At 32.5% G+C, this 20,493-nt stretch overlaps 1 pseudogene; it reads left to right on the top strand.

The window, feature by feature from the left end:
• Positions 1-222: 222 nt before the first annotated feature.
• LOC114385944 lies at positions 223-1,054 on the top strand (annotated as a pseudogene).
• Positions 1,055-20,493: the final 19,439 nt, after the last annotated feature.

The raw sequence follows: 20,493 nt of genomic DNA, 5'->3' as shown, positions 1-20,493 counted from the left end.
AGACTGAATTTTCAGTTTCTAAAAACCTCCTTTCTCTTCTTATTCTTCTAAAGAACTGCTACTTGTTCATGTTTATGTCCTAGTTGTTAATTTGCTAAATTCCTCCCCTCGAAGTTTTAGTTTATGGGTCTTATTCTTCTCATTTTTTCCAAGCAGAAAAAAGTCCTTTTTTTCTTCTTTGTTTTGAAATCTGGGTGTTGTTGTCAAGCGTTGTTATTAGTAGTGCTACTGCTGCAACATGCCAGTGATGGATCTTTTTCAAAACCCATCTTCTCTCAAATCAAACAGATTTGAAACATCCATGTGGATTGCAAAGCTTGTGCTAATGTCCATGGGGGTTATCTCCACTCTTGTTTTGTTGAAAGTGACAATAGTCCCATATACATTCCATCGTCTTCTCTCAACTCTTCCTCAGTTTTGTGTCTCAGTTACAAGCTGGCTAAGACTCTCATTCCTCTACATCATTTTCAACTTCATCATCATCACCATTGCAGCTTCCTTCGACTTCCACCCCAAAACCTTCTCTGACTCACCACCAACCTCTGATCCTAAGCACACAACCACCATCATTTTAGACACTGCCAACCACCCAACTGAGTCAGAGAACCAAACCAATGCACCTAAGGAAGAAGAAAAGGAGGTTGAAGAATAAGAAGAACAACTACAACAACAACAACAACAACAACAAGAACTACAACAAGAAGAGGTGGTTCAAGAACAGCTAGAGCAACAACAGCTGATTGAAGAGTCTGGTTTGACCTATGACAAATTCATGATCCACCCTTCACTTGAAAGTTGCACGAATGATTATTTCTTGCTGGATTCAGATGGTGATGACACACTGGAAGCTATATGGAGGGCTATCTTGGAGGGACAAGGGAAAACAATGAAACCACAACTGAAGAATAGTGACACATGGGGTGCAATCCAACGAACTGCCCTAAAAAGAGAATGTCAATTTTTCTGCTATGTGTCTCGTAATCCAGAAGTCAAAGCTCCCTTTATCTTGTTATTTCCAACATCTTTAATCCTACCCAAATTTGTTTTGGACTAAAACTACTGACTTCCCCCTTTATCTCCAGTTAGATATAAAATCATTCATGATCCCTCATTGAATATATTGTGCTTTTAGGAGAGCTGATATAAGACATAGTATTAAAGACTTATCGTATATGATACTGAGAATGAAAGCATGTCCTCATCATATCAAGTTTATCATGATTCAAAAATAACTGAAAAGCAAACATGGTAATGCTAACTTATTATTTGTTTTGTTGATTATTTTATGAATTTAAATTTACTTTCTAAGTTTGCAATGCTAGCTATAATAGGCATTTATGGTTCAACAACTACTAACCAGATAGAGAACCTTTGTGGGGAGGGGATACAATAGGCTTTGGTGTGTGCTAGCTATGTGTGCTAGCTAGATTGCTTGTTTCTCTCTACATAGCTGTACCTGAAACACATCAAATACCTGACAAACATGCAAAGAAGCAACTTTCATGTATATCTGCTATTTTCTTTTATCTCTCTACATCACTAATCTGAATTGTTCAGGGCTAGGTGATTGATGTTTTTATACCAATTCAATTAGGGTTTTGCTTTGGTCAGAACTATCTTTACTCCTTTTTATTTAAATATTTTGCCTCAGGATAGTGCTATCATGAATAGGTTAATTAAGCATATTGTCAAATCTATAATTATGTCGGTCTCTTGTATAAGTATAATTGTTATGCATTATAAGAAATAAAAAAAGAGCTTTTCTATGCAAAATAGCCAAATCCACGTTTCCCAAAATTAGACGACAAAACATTGAATTTCAATGACCTAATCGTTTATCCCAGGCCTCATTTTGATATGCTACATATCATTACAAGCTACAAAACAAAAGACCAGAAAGTGTAAATTTAGCGGAATGAACAATTTGCCCACTTTATGCCCTCTCATGGTCACCTTCCCTTATACTATTGATCTTATAAGACAACCAACTGGAGAAAAATGCACATAGCAAGTGTTATCAATTAATTGTCCAACAAAAATTAAGTCACAAAGAAAGAACAAATTGATATCTCCAACAACAACAATTTTATAAGTGTATTATATATCCTTATTCCTTAATCCTTACCAATTTGAATGTGTTGTGCATCCTAGTAAGATTGAACATTAATTGTAAAAACACGTAGTAGCCATATCAATCGAATCCCTAAAAAGCAAATCATGGTTGAGAAATGTAGTTTGGCTTACCCTAATAAAACTCCTAATTAAGTCTGAAATCATTGATATTATCATCTGCTAGTCAAAACAATATTGGAGATTGTGGAAGAATTTTTTTTTTTGAAAGATGTTGTGGAGGGTACTAACCCATTGTGGGTGAAAGGCTTGAACTTGTCACTATTAAGGTATTGTAGGACACTCTTTAATAATATGATGTATGGTATATTAATGTATTCTCATAATGTGTAAACTAATGGTTCATTTTTTATCAGACAAGCTAGGGTCATACCAGCAGAAGCAAACCCAACGCATCCACCACTAGTATATAGATTTTTTCTAATGAGTTCAAGCTTAAGGTTTTTGAGTAAGCAAGATTAAAAAACTCAGTCCAAAACACAATGATTACTAGCAGCTAAATAAACAATAATAATCAATGCTTTGAGGTTTATTGTTGTAGGTTTCATTTCCTCCTTCATATTTTTTACATGTTGTGTTGATCTTCTTATTTCAGGAATTACAGAAGTTGTTGGATGTCTTAAAACATTCACATTAATTACTATGTACAGATCTTTGTGTGGAATTTCTTAGTCTCATGTTGAATGAGATGCAAGACAACATTTCCCTTGTATCATTTTCTAGTTGACTGGCCTCATAGGTTTGTCCCTTTGAACTCTAAACATGTACTTTAATTTAGATGTCTCCCTCATATTCAAAGTTTGAAAACACCCTGAATGGTATGAATAATTTCTTGACTTCATCTGTTTCCTGCAATTTCATTGATCTATTTCTTCATGTATGCTAGATTTGGTCTAAGATGCTATGTGATTTTTTGCCAAATTTCATTCTCTGCAATACTAGTCAATACTCAACGTTTTATGAGATCATGAATGATTGTTCCTCTTCAAAAGCCATCTATCCAACCATATGTACCCTCTGTGAAGCCTAGTTTCTATTGTGGTACTCAAGTAAGCATTCCTCTTATTGCCTTTAATGGTACAAACCTTATTTATAGATTGGCACACATACAAACCTCATTTATACGTGGCTCACTAACTACGTAAATGGGTGTTATTGCTACATTACTTTTCTTGGACAACAGGACCTGGGTACAAGTATACATCTAGTAGAACCTACGACCTAAGTACAAGTATACATCTAATAATTTTATCTTCTTACCTACAAATTAAAAGTGTATTTGTGATTTTAAGGGCTTATTTTTGAAACTTACAACTTCCTCCTAGGACAATACATGCAATTTCCACCTTCAATGATTAAAGTTTACAATGTCACATCTGTTAGATTTATGTTTTTTGAAACTACAGCTAAGTGACAAAATTTTGTTATCTAAGAAAAATCAAAGAAACAAGCAAATAATAGAAGACAACAACAAAAAGCTTTCAAGTGGGAAAGAAAAAATTATAAACTACATTGTTTTAAACATTACCTATAATAGGGCTCAGCTTCACCGGAATCTATTACGGAGTAGTACAACACCCAAAACCACTGCTGAGACATAAGGGCCCTGACCAGAGACGAAACACGAATGTATCAATAAAGGAATATAAGCATTACAAAAGAACATGAACATATGAACCAAATGCAGACTCTCCAATAAAACTTACCTAAATTGGGGCTCAGTGTTGTCGAAGGGCACTATAGATGGCACAAGACGAAAGAATGGACAAACATGAAAGCAAACCACCCACGAAATGAAACCTCGAAGCACGCAGCACGACAAACAAGGCGAAAGCAGAACATAGGGCATAAGAGAACAAATGCTAGGTATGACGCGTAGTGAATGGGAGTAGTGAAAGGTGTTTTGATGACTTACGTAGGCGCCAAAGAACACGAAACAACAATCACGTGTCCTCCACGTGCATCCACAAACGATACAAAGATGGTTATAGGGACAAGACCGTCTTTGTATGGTAATTACATAATTACAAATTTGCCATATCATGGGGCTACGGTGATGGGTATGCAGAAATGACGTTGTTGTGTTGCTCTTAATTACAATTATGCCACCGCTGCACTTTCTAAGACGGTCCTTGACAACCGTCTTAGAAGTAGCGACGTAAAAAGCGCCTTTTTTAGTAGTGAATTTTAGTCTTCGAAAGAAAGAAAATTCTAATTTAGTTCCTAAACGTGTAAAAAATGCAACAATTACATCTTGTCATACAACCTAATGTCAAATTAGTCCTAAAAAATACATCTTAATGTCAAACTCGTACTTGAACATTACAATTTAATGACAAAATAGTCCCACAAAACTTGGCGGCATTAAGCTACTTCTTGTCCCCCACTAAAAAAATTTCTAAATTTGTCATTGAATACGTCATTGAATACGGTGATTAAAAAAAATAGCATCACTAATAATATTCTTAGTACATATAATTTTTTGAAAATAAGGGTGCTAATTAGGAGATAGTAAAAAAGTTGTCATTTTTTTAAAAGTAACCAAGATAAAAATGAAAAAAAAATATGTGTACCTCTACCATATAGGTTATACATTACTTCTGCTAACTTATCAAACTAAAGCTTTTATATACTACTCTCTCCATCCCAAAATAATTAGTGTCCTTGGTTGTTTTACACAAACCAATAAAAAATAATAAATAGAGGAAATAGAATAATAATTTAAAAAATTAGCCTTATATAATCATTAATTCATTTATAGATTTTGTTATCCATCACTAATATTATAAGATATATAAGTGAAAAAAGATAATTAGTGTTGCATTGAAAAGTTAAAATGACAATTGTTTTGGGACAAGTTTTTTCGCATACATGACAATTATAATAGGACAAAGGGAGTAACAAGGGGTTGGCTTGAGTAATGATGAACTCAGATCCCTTAAATAATAAGTAGTAATTAAGATTCAAATCTTGACTCTCTTATACACAAAAAGCATAGTTGGTTCAGTGCCTTTAAATCCTCTAAAAGAGATTCATTATAGTGAACAACTAGGGAAACTTCTTACAAACAGGTGTAAGAATAAAATAAATAAAACTTTTATATTGGTAACTTAAAAATATTAATCAAAAACACCTATACTAGCTTATGTTTAATTTGTCAAATAAGCTAGTTGACTCATAATATAAACTATCAAATTATCTTTCCAAATACATTAATTATGTTACGAGCATATTTTTTAAGATATTATATATATATATATATATATATATATATATATATATATATATATATATATATATATATTTGAAATTAGTTTCTCATATTCAATTAAATATCATTATACCATTCAATCAATTGTTATTTAAATTTAAAAGCATAAGAGGATGTACCAAATGTGATATGAATACTAAAATAGGACTAATCGTCTTGAAGAATTCAGATTTAAAAATTGATTTAATTTTCTTTTAGAGGAAGGATATTAACGCCACACCCAAGAAATATGTGAGATGGTAAATGATTAGTCATATGTTTGATCACCACAAGTTACCTTGATAAGATCAGATTGAGTTCTTTGCTCGAGAACCAATGGTTTTCATAAAAGTGAAAAAACTCAAACTTTCATTTAGATATCATTTTACCTTAAAGTTACAAAGTTTCCTCTATTTATAGCCTAAACTTCCATCTAAACATCCAATTAGGAATTAATTTTCACTAAAAATTTAATTCTCACTTACATTAATTTTCCAATAGAAATTAAATCCCACTGACCACTATAATAACTTGGGAAGCCTAAAAAACATAAAAACTGACCCAAAAGATGTCTAGAGTTATCTAAACTTAATACATGAAAAATACGAAGATTCAAAGGAAAATAGAAAATGAGCCTTAATTGGTTCTTTAGCCCAAAAATTATATGATCTATCCAAATAATCTCTAGACAACAATCGCATCTTGAGTATCATCTCTTGGACTCATCGTGCTCTTCAAATTATTGTCTTAAGTTTGTTGAATTTATCTTCAAGTTATAGAAATAAGACAATTCTTGGTTTGAGCACTTTCATCACTAAGCTTTGAAAAGTCGTCTTGATTCTTTTCGGTCTTGCTTTAGTCATTGTGCCTTTCATCTATTACAAAAGATATACTTGAAGTAATTGTACCTTTGTTGGATCATACCATTCCCTCCTTCTTTGAAAAGATTTGTCCTTGAATCAAGTTCATCATCTACATCAAATAAACTGAAGTCAACAACAATAAAAATGACATTGACTTGATACCCACCATGAAACTCAACTTTATAAGCAGTATCATTGATCTTTTTAACCACTTGGAAAGGACAATGTCCCTTGGTTGCAACATCAAGTGTCTTTGAAAACTCAAGTTGATATTCATTTAATGCTTTACTTTCCTCCTTTAGAAACAATTATTCAAATCCTTTCACAAGATGATCATGACAATCAAACAATGGGTTAGAATAAAAATAAAAGCAATCATATTCTCTTTATCTTTTTCTCATTCTTCTTCATTCCCTTTTGCAATTATTTCCTTTTCTCTCATCTCTTTTTCTTTTTATCTGAACTCATTTTATTTCAACTCTTCTTCTCTTGTCTCTTTTTCTCATATTTCTTTTATCTCTTGCTTTATTTTATTTCTCAACTTAATTTGATCCTCACTTGCTTCTGTGATAATGATGCAAGTTTGATCTTATGATCTTCATGTACAAAATAAATCTTATTAGTTTTTCCATGATGCTTCACATTTATTTCAATTTATCATGGTTTACCCAACAATAAGTGACATGCTTCTATCGGGGCCACATCACACAACACAACATCTTCATATTTTCCAATGGAAAAATCCACATCAACTTGCTTATTCACAATTATCTCACCATCTTCACTAAGCCATTGAAGTTTATAAGGTCGTGGGTGTAGTTTAGTCTCTAAATTCAATTTTGAAACCAACATTGTGCTAGTCACATTAGTGTAGCTTCCATCATCAAATGATCAAAGAACACGCATTCCCTAGAATCAAGCATCTAGTTTGAGAAAGAACCTTATCAATGATTCCTTTTTAAGAAAACAAGGGAACAATCAAGTGACTTAGGATTTAGATAATCAAAGAGCTAAACAAGAAATATGACAAGAACAAGATGGATATGGATAGGTGTACCAAAGATAAGAACAAATACAAGATAATGAACAAAGACATTGCAAGATCATATTTCACAAACAAAGCATAGAGTCCTTCCATGTCACAAAAATCTTTGATTTTCCTTTTTTCTTTAGAAATTGAGTAGTGTAATATGTTGTTGTGTCACTCTTGAATCCTTTGAGATTTTTTTTTCACAACTTTTCTTCTTCTTTTTCAATTAGAATAATGATTCAAGTAACTTTTTTTTGGTATGAATTTCATTTTTTTTGGAAAGAACTCAAAATTAGCTAAAAATATGATGTTGAACACAATGATGGTGGAGAGAAGTGCAAAGACACAAGACAAAAACAAGGAATCACAAAAAGGAAATGAAACAAGATAAAAAGAAATAGAATAGAATAGAATGGAGAAGAAAACAAGATGAATGGAAATTGAAGAACAAGAACTAGACAATTTAAAAGAAGGATTGAAACAACGAAAAAACTCAAACTTGAACTTCAAGGAGTCGAAGCTTTGATGCCAAATGATACAAACACAGAAACGAGATTGATTGCCTTGAAGAATTCAAATTTAGAAATTGATTTAGTTTTCTTTTAGGGGAAGGATATTGATGCCACAACCAAGAAATAGGTGAGTGATAAATCATAGGTTTGATTGCCACAAGTTATCTTGATAAGATCATATCCAATTTTTTGTCCAAGAACCAAGGAAAGCTCTTACAAAAGGGATAAAACTCAAACTTTCATTCAGATTTATTTTATCTCAAACTTACAAAGTTTCCTCAATGCCTAGGCTTCCATCTAAATATCCCACACTAGGAAATAATTTCCTTTAAAAATTAAATTTTCACTTACATTAATTTTCCATTAGAAATAAAACCCCACTAACCACTATAATAACTTGGGAAGCGTAAAAAACATAAAAACTTACCTAAAAGATGTCAATAGTCATCTGAATTTAATACATGAAAATAAAATATGAAAATACAAAAGAAAATAAAAAAATGGACCTTAATTGGTTTTTCAACTCAAAAGCTATGTGATCCATCCAAATAAACTTCACCAAACAATCGCATCTTGGGTATAAACTCTTGAGCTCATTGTGCTCTTCAAATTGTTGTCTTTAAGTTTGTTGACTTGATCTTCAAGTTGTAGAAATGAGACAATTATGGGTTTGAGCACTTGTATCACTAAGATTGGGGAAGTCTTCTGGATTCTTTTCAGTCTTGCTTTAGTCATTGGGCCTATCACCCATTGCAAAAAATACTTGAAGTAATTGAACTTTTGCTGGAACTTATCAAAATGCATATGAGAGTGAAGGAGAGAGGTTCATTACTTCATGAGATAAGACTACTCATATGAAAGTGTACGTGGGGAGAGTGGAAGCCTAATAAATCACACACACACACACACACACACACACACGCATATGAGAAGAGATCAAATTACACCGGTGTAACTTTGACAAATATTACACCATTTTTATAACTTAAGATAGAATGTGATTTTTATTGATCAAAATATCTACATATTACCAAGATTGTTTGTGTCAAAATTAAATGATAACAAGAAGGTAATCAAATGATTAATATTTTAGTATATTTTGAAATACTTATATTTCGTCGATTTTAATCTATATGAACGATGCATCAAATGATTATGGATTAATATAAAATTGTATGTATGTGATTTATGTGAAATGAACTTTCAATTCAACAGTGAGTTTTAAAAAAATATTATTTAATTGAAAGTTATAGAATGATGTAATGATTATCAAAGTTATGTCAATATAATTTGATTTCACCTCTCTCTCTCTCACACTTCTCTCTTTATATATATATATAGAGAGAGAGAGAGAGAAAAAAAAAAAGGGGTTATATAGTGATAGTATAAAAACATTCAACCACAATCCACCATGTATATTAAGTTTATTGACTTTTAAAATTATTTTACATTTTCAGTGTATATCATATTTATATTTATTAATTTATTTGTTCCATAATTTTAATTTATTTGTTTTGAGGATATTATAGCAAATGTATTTTCTAGTATAAACAAAAATATCACAGGAAAGTACAATATTTATCTATTTTCTTCAGAAACAAAATGAGTGTTGTCTAAACAAAAAAAGTAAGGAAACGAGTGACATCTATTTTAAACTAACTCAGAAAACCAAGGATGCTATTTATTTGTTTTGTACAAAGGAAAGACCAACGTGTGAGACCAAGCACGTATGACATGTTTAGACACATATTCATAGGGGGAGGAGTTAAAAAAAGCGTAAAAATGAAAAATAAGAGGAAAGAAGAAAGGAGAAAGAATCCAAATCCTAAAAAAATTGGCTTTTTAACTACCGTGTGCATTTAAAACAGAAATGATCAAATTCTTCCACAATTAGAGTCACACTCACACATGCTGAGTATGATTTACTTATTATTATTTTTAAAAATAAGACCTATATAAGTCGTATATGCAATATATGACTAACTCTTTCTATAATAAAAAAATAAGTCATATATGACAATCACTTAAATTTTTCAAAATAAAACAGTAAGTCGATCGTATATATTAAAAAAAACTTTCCTATTATTTTAATTTCAAAATCACGTGAGCCGTAAATATGTATATGCAGTTATGCACAATTCCGTGGTGTAAATTAGGGTTTTGCAGGGGAATATATATGCACAATTAATATTTCTTTTGGAATTTAATTATATTCCACGTAAATTTAGTTAGAAAAAATACATATTTAAATATGTTTTCAGTCTTCTAGAGATTATATAATATATTTTTAATTATAACTTTGATCTATGTCATATAACTTTATTAACTTTTTTTTGTTTTAGTAGAACCACAATTATATTTTTTTCTCTCTCAAATCTGATATCATACTCAAAAAATCTAAATTTCACTTGAACCAATAACATGCTATTATATTATTATTATTATTATTATTATTTATTATTCCAATTTAGTCTTTGATACGAAGATTTTTCTATTAAGTGATGATGTGATTAATAAATGTTTAAAAATAACTTTCAAATATTACCTAAATAACAATAATTAAAATCAAAATATTTTAATATGTGAAAGACTGTATTAAAATTTTACAATTTTATAAATTAAGATTGAAATAAAGAGATAAATTAGTTGCAACCATTGAACACACACACTAAACCCTAAACACACGCACACGCGTAAATGTTTCAAATAGTTAAAAAAATAAATTTGATATATATTGCCTAAATAACAAGAATTAAAATGAAAATATTATAATATACAAAAGAAAAGGCACGCACACACGCACACGCGTAAATGTTTCAAATAGTTAAAAAATAAATTTGATATATATTGCCTAAATAACAAGAATTAAAATGAAAATATTATAATATACAAAAGAAAAGGAATAAAAATGTGAAGAATGAAAAAGAATAAAAGAAAAATAAATTTATAAACTAAAGGCATATAATCGATCATGCTTGATTGCATGATGCATAATCGATTATATGCATAAGTGATGATTAGGAATTGACTGAAGTCCCATGAGATCATGCATTAAAATGTTATTTTTGGTCAATTAAAAAAAATAAGGGTACCTAAACACTTTGTATTATATTTTTTCATCCTTTCTCTTCTCATTTTGAGATGCGTTTGCTTGCATGAGGGACTCACCATTTTTGAACTCTCAACTTACTTTTGTTTGTAACAAATAAATATGGGATGTAACCTTTCATTGATTTTCACATTTTTTTACACCTCTTTCATTCATAAGGAAAATAAACACAAGGTAAAAGTTTGCAATATTATCAATTAAGATTTAAATAAAGAGGTAAATTAGTTGGATTTCATGTAAGACATTGAAATAAGAAAATTTAATAGAGATAAATAGTTTTTTTTAAAAGAAAAAACATATATTTTCTAAAAGCTAAAAAATTATTTAAATAATATACAACACATACCCGTACATATGCATGCACACTCTAACGACACACCTCGTCGCTATCGCTAACTCTAAAACGCATAATTTCAATTTTTAAATGAAATCTCCATTAATTTGATTATGAAAAGGAAAGTAAATTTTTTGTGATATACATTCATCAAACAACGTACAAACACTTAAATAAACACACACACAAACACATATATGTATGTATGTATATCTTGCTCCCACAAAAAGTGTTAGACAAGTGGCCTCAGATATCTTAAGAAGGGGGGGTTGAATTAAGATATTCCAAACTATTTCCCCAATTAAAAATTTATTTCACTTTCTTTTCAAGTTATAGATTCCCTTAACAAAGAACTTCTTAAATATTAATTCAAATAAAACAATTTGAATATGAATGTAAAGCAATAATGAACAAAGGAGATTAAGGGAAGAGAAAGTGCAAACTCAGATTTATACTGGTTCAGCCACACCCTTGTGCCTACGTCCAGTCCCCAAGCAACCCGCTTGAGAGTTCCACTATCTTGTAAATTCCTTTTTACAAGTTCTAAACACACAAGGACAATACTTCCTTTGTGTTTAGAATTCCTTTACAACAAGAGACCCACGGTCTCTTAATCCCTTAGAGAATGAGTAGAAGAAGAAGAATGAATCTCTCGAGAAAGAGATAGATTTTACAGATTGAGTGCTCAAATAATTCCTTAATGAATTGCAATTGAATTGGCCAAGGAATTCTTAAGAGGATAAAATGAATTTGCTCTCTGAGAGGATAAACACTTTTTGTTCTGAAAAAACTCTGTCAAAATCGTGTCTCAAGTCACACATATATAGGCCTATGATAGCCATTCAATAACCACATAAAAAGATGTGACTGTTGAGAATGTTTTCTGAAAAACTCCTCTGGTAATCGATTACAATAAGTATGTAATCGATTACACTCTTTAGAATTTGAATTAAAACGTTCAGAAACTGCTGGTAATCGATTACCATATATGTGTAATTGATTACACAGTGCAAATTTTGAATTCAAATTTTAATAGCTGTTGGAAATCAGTTTTGGCCACTGGTAATCGATTACATCCTCTGGTAATCGATTACCAGAGAGTAAATTTGTTGAAAAACACTTTTTTAACTTAAAATTCTTGGCCAAACCTTTTGCTAATCCAATTGGAATTCCCTTCCTATTTAATATCCTTTCTAAGACTCTAGACTGTCTTGATCATCCATCTTGAATATCTCTAATTGCTTTGTCTTGAGTAAATCTTTGAGAAGCATATGATTCATGTAATCCTTTGGCATCATCAAAACATTCAGCTTGATCCTTTGTTCTACAATCTCCCCCTTTTTGATGATGACAATACCTGAAATCAAGACAAGCTATATACAAGATGATAACACGTTCACACAACCCTTACTCCCCCTATCTTTTGGCATGTTTGCCTAAATTTCTAATTGATTTCTAACCCATGTTCTCTCCTAAGTTCTCTCCCCCTTTAGCAACATCAAAAAGAACTAGAGCAAGGCAATCAATATCCAAACATTAACACAATAAATATCCAAACAAAGCCAACCATTAAACCAAAATAAATCCATACATTGTCATAATCAACCAAAGCAAAGTCTAGAAATATAATTATAGTGCAAGATTACGATAGCTAGAGCAACAAAAAGCCAAATACACGGCGATAAAACAAAGTACTAATAATACTTAACCACTAATAATACTTAGTCTTAATAATAACATATAAGCTAAGAAGATGATGGAGGCGGTGGTGGTGGATCAAAGCAAGTACGGATGAAGGAGACATCTTCTTCAACTTTGGTGATCCTTGATTCCATGGCATCAAATCGCATGTCGACTTGCAATTCCATAGCATCAAACTTGTCACCAACAAAAGTCTGAAGACCATCGAACTTTTCCAAAAGCTTTCGAAGAAGAGAGGAATTATCTTCAACTGGTAGGTTGCCTTCATCATCAGCGGGTGGAGCACCCTTTTTGACCCAAGAGCCATCATGCTCTTTGCGGTAACCAAAAGAAGCAATCACAGCAGCACCAATTAAAAAGGATCTCTTGATTGGAACGTAAGGTTCAGAATCAAGAGGAATTTGAAAATGGCGGAAAAAGAGAGTGACAAGCTGTGGATATGGTAGTGGAGCATTTAATCGCAATGCCTTATGCATGCGATATCTGACTAAGTGTGCCCAGTCAAGTTGATGCCCTGTATTAAAGGCCCACATGATAATTAGATCTTCCTCAGAAACCTGGGCAAGGTTGGAAGATCGTGGAAGCAAAATACGCACAATTAAATAGTGAAGGATGCGGCTTTCAAAAGCCAATGACCCGGCAAGAAGACGTCCGGTCATATCCGCATTGTTGGTGCAAACCAACTGGCGGGCATCATGGGCAGAGAAATCAAATTTCCAGTCGTCATTCAGTGTACCTTCAAATGGTACACCATCACTGGGTAATTTGGTTAAGTCATGGAAAAGGGATTGGTCAATGACCATTTTTATCCCAAAAATTTCTGAAATCAGAGTGTTGTCCTGAATTTCAAGATTACAATAAAAAGCTTTAACCAATTCAGGATAAGTAGGCAATTGTAATGACATAAAAGGTAGAAGACCTAAGTTCTGAAAGGCTTGAATGCAATCAAAGGTTTCAGCAGAAAAGAATTCCATATCAATAAACTTAGGGTCGATAATGGAACGAGATGAGAAAAGATTGGAGTACCGTTTCTGCTGTTCGTCGGAAGAAAACACTGGGGAAGAGGACAATGAGGGTGGAATTGGTGCTGTGGATGCGCTAGTGGCTCCAGAACGATGAGCTCTTGAAGCCGAAGCGGAGACGGAAGAACCCTTTCGTTTCTTTGACGATTCTACCATTTGAGGGAGTTTTTGCAGATTTTAATCGGTGAAATCAAAAGAAAAATGAAAAAGAAGAAGATTGCAATTTACGGGAGTCGATTTGATGAAGAAATGAGTGAGATAGGAAGGTTTGGAGGTTTGGGAATGGAGGTACGGCGCAAGGAGGAAGGGGCTGCGCAAGAGATTCTGAAAACGTGATATTTATAGAGTAGGACGCATGGTAATCGATTACAGGAGGAGGCAGCCTACTGGTAATCGATTACAAGAATACTGTAATCGATTACAGGCCATCTGTTCTAGTGTAATCGATTACACTGGATGGTAATCGATTACTAGAGCCTATCCTAGGCTAGTTTCTTAAGAGAATATCTATGTTTATGCTAAAATACATCCTATATGATTAATTTTCACTACTAATACACTAAATTCAATCATTCAATTATTATATACACAAGAAATCATAAATTCTATCATAAAAACAAGAATTCAAACAAGATCAAACAAACAAATTAATCTACAAACAATAAATAAGAGTAAATCAATCAATCAATCAACCAATCAATCCCTTATTTTTCTAAATCTCTTACATCAAAGAGACCTAATTCTCTTCTAATAGAGAAGAACACTTCCTTAGGGAGAGGTTTTGTGAAAATATCAGCAAGTTGATTCTTAGTATCAACAAACTCTAATACACAATCTCCCTTTAGGACATGATCTCTAAGAAAGTGGTGTCTAATCTCTACATGTTTAGTTCTAGAGTGTTGAAATGGGTTTTTGGATAGATTTATGGCACTAGTGTTATCACACCTAATAGGTATACGATCAAGAAGGATACCATAGTCAGATAATTGTTGCTTCATCCATAAAATCTGTGCACAGCAACTGCCGGCAGAAATATATTCTGCTTCAGCAGTGGACAAAGCAACACTGTTTTGTTTCTTACTATGCCATGAGACAAGAGCGGATCCAATGAATTGACAAGTTCCACTTGTGCTTTTTCTATCAGTTTTAGATCCGGCAAAGTCAGAATCAGAATATCCTATTAAGTTACATGTTGAGTTCTTAGGATACCATAATCCTAAATTTATTGTACCTAATAGATATCTCATGATTCTCTTAACTGCACTCAAATGTGATAGTTTGGGGTTGGATTGAAACCTAGCACACATGCATACACTAAACATAATATCAGGCCTACTAGCAGATAAATAGAGAAGAGATCCGATCATACCTCGATACTGTTTCATGTCTATAGATTGACCAGATTCATCTTTATCTAAGTAACAACTAGTGCTCATAGGTGTGGACATGTGTTTTGCACTATCCATCCCAAATCTTTTGATCAATTCCTTGCAGTACTTGGATTAATTGATGAATATACCTTCTTGAGTTTGCTTGATTTGTAATCCCAGAAAGTACTTTAGTTCTCCCATCATTGACATTTCAAATTCACCCTTTTGACATATCACCAATAATGTTGTCGAGGGGATGATCTCTTGAAGCTTTCCATTCTCTTGGAAGTTCATCATTGGATTTGACTTCTTCTGGAGGATCTTCATTGTTTCCTTTATCATTTCCTTTGGAATCTTGTTCATCAATATTCATATGTTCTAAAGAATCTGCAATATCATCTAGCATATTCTTTCTTGACAAGATAGCATTATATTCATCAAAGGTAACATGAATGGATTCCTCGATATTCATAGTTCTTTTATTATATATCCTATATGCTTTGCTTTGTAATGAATATCCAAGAAAAATACCTTCATCAGATTTTGCATCAAATTTTTCTAGATTATCTTTTCCATTATTGAGCACAAAGCATTTGCAACCAAAAACATGTAGATGAGAAATATTAGGTTTTCTACCATTATATAACTCATATGGGGTTTTCTTTAAAATGGGTCTTATCAAGGCCCTATTCATGATGTAACATGCAGTATTGACAGCTTCAGCCCAAAAATACTTTGGAAGAGAAGTATCATTTAATAAAGTTCTTGCAATTTCTTCCAATGACCTATTTTTCCTCTCAACAACTCCATTTTGTTGAGGGGTTCTAGGTGCAGAAAAATTGTGTTCAATACCATGTTCATCACAAAATAATTCAAAATCTTTATTTTCAAATTCACCCCCATGATCACTTTTAATGGATGCAATCTTAAGATTTTTCTTGTTTTGTATGACTTTAGCTAGTTTTCTAAATGCTTGGAATGAATCACTTTTATGTGTAATAAATAATGTCCAAGTATATCTAGAGAAATCATCAACTATAACTAAAGCATAGTAATTTCCTCCAAAACTCATGGTTCTAGATGGACCAAATAAATCCATATGCAATAATTGTAAGGGTTGAGTGGTTGAAACAACATTTTTAGGTTTGAATGAGACTCTTGTTTGTTTGCCCTTTTGACATGCATCACATAGTTTATCTTTTTCAAATTTCAATTTAGGCAAACCAACTACTAAATCTTTTGAAATTAATTTATTTAAGTGATCCATGTTTATGTGAGCAATTCTTTTATGCCATAACCATGGATCTTCATCTTTACTAAGAAAGCAATGATTGTTTTCTTGTTTTATGCTTAAGTCTATCATGTAAACATTATTGACTCTATGCCCTATATGCTTTATATTAATGTCATGCTTATGTTCTATAAGACATTTCTGAGAATCAAATGATACTAGATAGCCTTTGTCGCATAGTTGACTAACGCTAAGCAGGCTATGCTTAAGTCCTTCAACAAGTAGAACATTTTCAATGGAGTTTGATGAATTTGTACCTATTTTACCCACTCCAAGGATTCTACCTTTGTTGTTGTCACCATATGTTACATGCCCGCTTTTCTTTGGAGAGATATGTGTAAAATTTGATGCATCTCCAGTCATATGTTTTGAGCATCCGCTATCTATGTACCACTTCTTTCTCAAAGATATCTCTTCATCACTTTCGTAACTTTTAGCCATAAGGCAGAGATTTATCTCTTCATTTTCAGAATCTTCAGAAGATTCCATATCATTTTCATCCCATGTGATGTATGTTTTCTTCAGTTTCTTTTCACTATGATTTTTCTTTTCAGATTTTTCCATCTTTTTCTTGAAGATGGGACAATCAACCCTCAGATGTCCAGGTTGATTACATTCAAAGCATTTTAAAGTAGAGGATGAAGTTTATGTCCTTCTCTTTGATTTAAAATTGGGTCGCCTCTGATTTCCTCTTACTTTAAGAAATTTATTGAATCTTTTTACAAAAAGACTCAGATCATCATCATCATCTAGATCATTTTCCTGATCACTTTCTTCTTGAATTGAGGATGATGCTTTAAGAGCAATTCCTTTCTTTTTCTTATCATTTTCTTCATGTTGATGTAATCTCAATAATTCCATCTCGTGTTCCTGCAACTTTCCAAATAAAGTGGCAAGGGACATGTTAGAAAAATCTCTTGATTCAGAAATAGCCGTTACTTTGGGTTGCCATTCTCTACTTAAACATCTTAACACCTTGTTTATGAGATCCTCATTTTGAAATTCTTTTCCTAAGGCTGCTAGATGATTTACTATATGTGTAAATCTCTTTTGCATGCTTTGAATATTTTCATTTGTATTCATTCTAAATAATTCATACTCATGAGTTAGTGCATTTATCCTAGATCTTTTAACATCTGTAGTTCCTTCATGTGTTAATCGAAGAGTGTCCCACATTTCCTTAGCACTCTTACAATTTGAAACCCTGAAATATTCATCCATTCCCAGGGCAGATGTTATTATGTTTTTGGCTTTTAAGTTGTATTGTACTCGTTTTCTATCCTCTTCAGACCATCTATCTCTAGGTTTTTCTATAGTTATGCTTTCACTTGATGAACTACCATCTATTGAAACTCTTTCTACTGTGGTAGGTATATAAGGCCCTATTTCTATGGCTTCCCAAATATTTAGATCTATTGCCTCAATAAAATTTTGCATTCGGGTTTTCCAGTAATGGTAACCCTCTCCATTAAAGATTGGAGGTCTATTGATAGAATTCCCTTCTGGAAATAAGGAGTTTGCTGAGGCCATCTTTTTCTTGAAGCTTCTAAACTTTATACAAGAATGAAGCTCTGATACCACTTGTTAGACAAGTGGCCTCAGATATCTTAAGAAGGGGGGGTTGAATTAAGATATTCCAAACTACTTCCCCAATTAAAAATTTATTTCACTTTCTTTTCAAGTTATAGATTCCCTTAACAAAGAACTTCGTAAATATTAATTCAAATAAAACAATTTGAATATGAATGTAAAACAATAATAAACAAAGGAGATTAAGGGAAGAGAAAGTGCAAATTCAGATTTATACTGGTTCGGCCACACCCTTGTGCCTACGTTCAGTCCCCAAGCAACCCGCTTGAGAGTTCCACTATCTTGTAAATTCCTTTTCACAAGTTCTAAACACACAAGGACAATCCTTCCTTTGTGTTTAGAATTCCTTTACAACAAGAGACCCACGGTCTCTTAATCCCTTAGAGAATGAGTTGAAGAAGAAGAATGAATCTCTCTAGAAAGAGATAGATTTTACAGATTAAGTGCTCAAATAATTCCTTAATGAATTGCAATTGAATTGGCCAAGGAATTCTTAAGAGGATAAAATGAATTTGCTCTCTGAGAGGATAAACACTTTTTGTTCTGAAAAAACTCTGTCAAAATCGTGTCTCAAGTCACACATATATAGGCCTATGATAGCCATTCAATAACCACATAAAAAGATGTGACTGTTGAGAATGTTTTCTGAAAAACTCCTCTGGTAATCGATTACAATAAGTATGTAATCGATTACACTCTTTAGAATTTGAATTAAAACGTTCAGAAACTGCTGGTAATCGATTACCATATATGTGTAATCGATTACACAGTGCAAATTTTGAATTCAAATTTTAATAGCTGTTGTAAATCAGTTTTGGCCACTGGTAATCGATTACATCCTCTGGTAATCGATTACCAGAGAGTAAATTTGTTGAAAAACACTTTTTTAACTTAAAATTCTTGGCCAAACCTTTTGCTAATCCAATTGGAATTCCCTTCCTATTTAATATCCTTTCTAAGACTCTAGACTGTCTTGATCATCCATCTTGAATATCTCTAATTGCTTTGTCTTGAGTAAATCTTTGAGAAGCATATGATTCATGTAATCCTTTGGCATCATCAAAACATTCAGCTTGATCCTTTGTTCTACAAAAAGAATCTCTCTCCACATCATTTACTGTTGTTCATCTGCTTCAATGAACTAAGGTTCTCGATCTTCATAAGTACCAACCACACAATATAAAATTGCAAGGATGACTTTATTATATAAGAAATCAACAAACATCACATGACCATGATTAACAAGAAAACAATAACAAATACCATAATCATACACAAATATTCATCAGTCTAACATACACTTAACAACTAGTCATCAATTTTTCCACAATTCCAATCAATCATGCTCAGTATAATGCATGTACCTGACCTCAACTCTCAAATGCAATGTGGTATCATTCATCAGGAAATAACCTAAGTGTGTCCATGCGACACTCACACTTAGGAAAACTAGGCAGCAAGTGTCGAGGTCACACTGTCGTGCACATGTAACTCCCCCCCCCCCCCCCCCCTCAATGGTGACCAGACTGAGTTACAAGGGAATTTCAAACCAAGTGACATGCCCCTAAGTACAAGTATTTTCCCTCATAAAAAACCACTAGTATTTACTGACAAAGTTTATATTATTTCCATGCATTATGAAGTATGAAACATGAGCACCCTCATTGCACTGATTGTGGATAAAACTCTTTCCTGAGATGCCTAAAACTCTTTAACCACTCTATTTTTCCCACCAGGGACATCCAACTTACCCCCATGTACATACACAACATAGATCATCACAATGGCATAATCAACATCAACTCATCTTAATGTCATTAACATCATCTCATCTCAATATCATCATCAACATCAATATCATCGTCAATATCAACATTATCTCACATCAACATTATCATAATATCAACTTTCACGGTTGAATACCCTTGTCAAATTAAAAGGGGCTAAGAGGTGTTTCAGGCTCTACTTCAAAGAGACACTATTTTGAAATTCTGATCACATCAATGTGACCGGGTTTAGATAAGGTCATTAAAATGACATAAAGTTTATAAAATGGTAACTTTTACATCGTCTTATTTTCAAAGGAAGTGTAAAAATATCCTACTACATGGCCTAAATCACAAGAGATATTAAGAAAGACTCAAACTAACCAGGAGAAAGACATAGAAGTCAAGGTTACCTAAAAAATATCCACGAAAGAAAAGGTTGGAAGCTCCATCCTCTATCAAATCCTTGAGATGGATTCTGAAGATTCTGCTCCAATTAAAATGTTCCTTTCCATGCGGTAGTTC

The sequence above is a fragment of the Glycine soja genome, chromosome 15 (assembly GCF_004193775.1).
Source record: "Glycine soja cultivar W05 chromosome 15, ASM419377v2, whole genome shotgun sequence".
Classification (NCBI taxonomy): domain Eukaryota; kingdom Viridiplantae; phylum Streptophyta; class Magnoliopsida; order Fabales; family Fabaceae; genus Glycine; species Glycine soja.
Note: the sequence above shows the minus strand (reverse complement) of the source record. Positions and strands in the feature narration are given on the sequence as shown.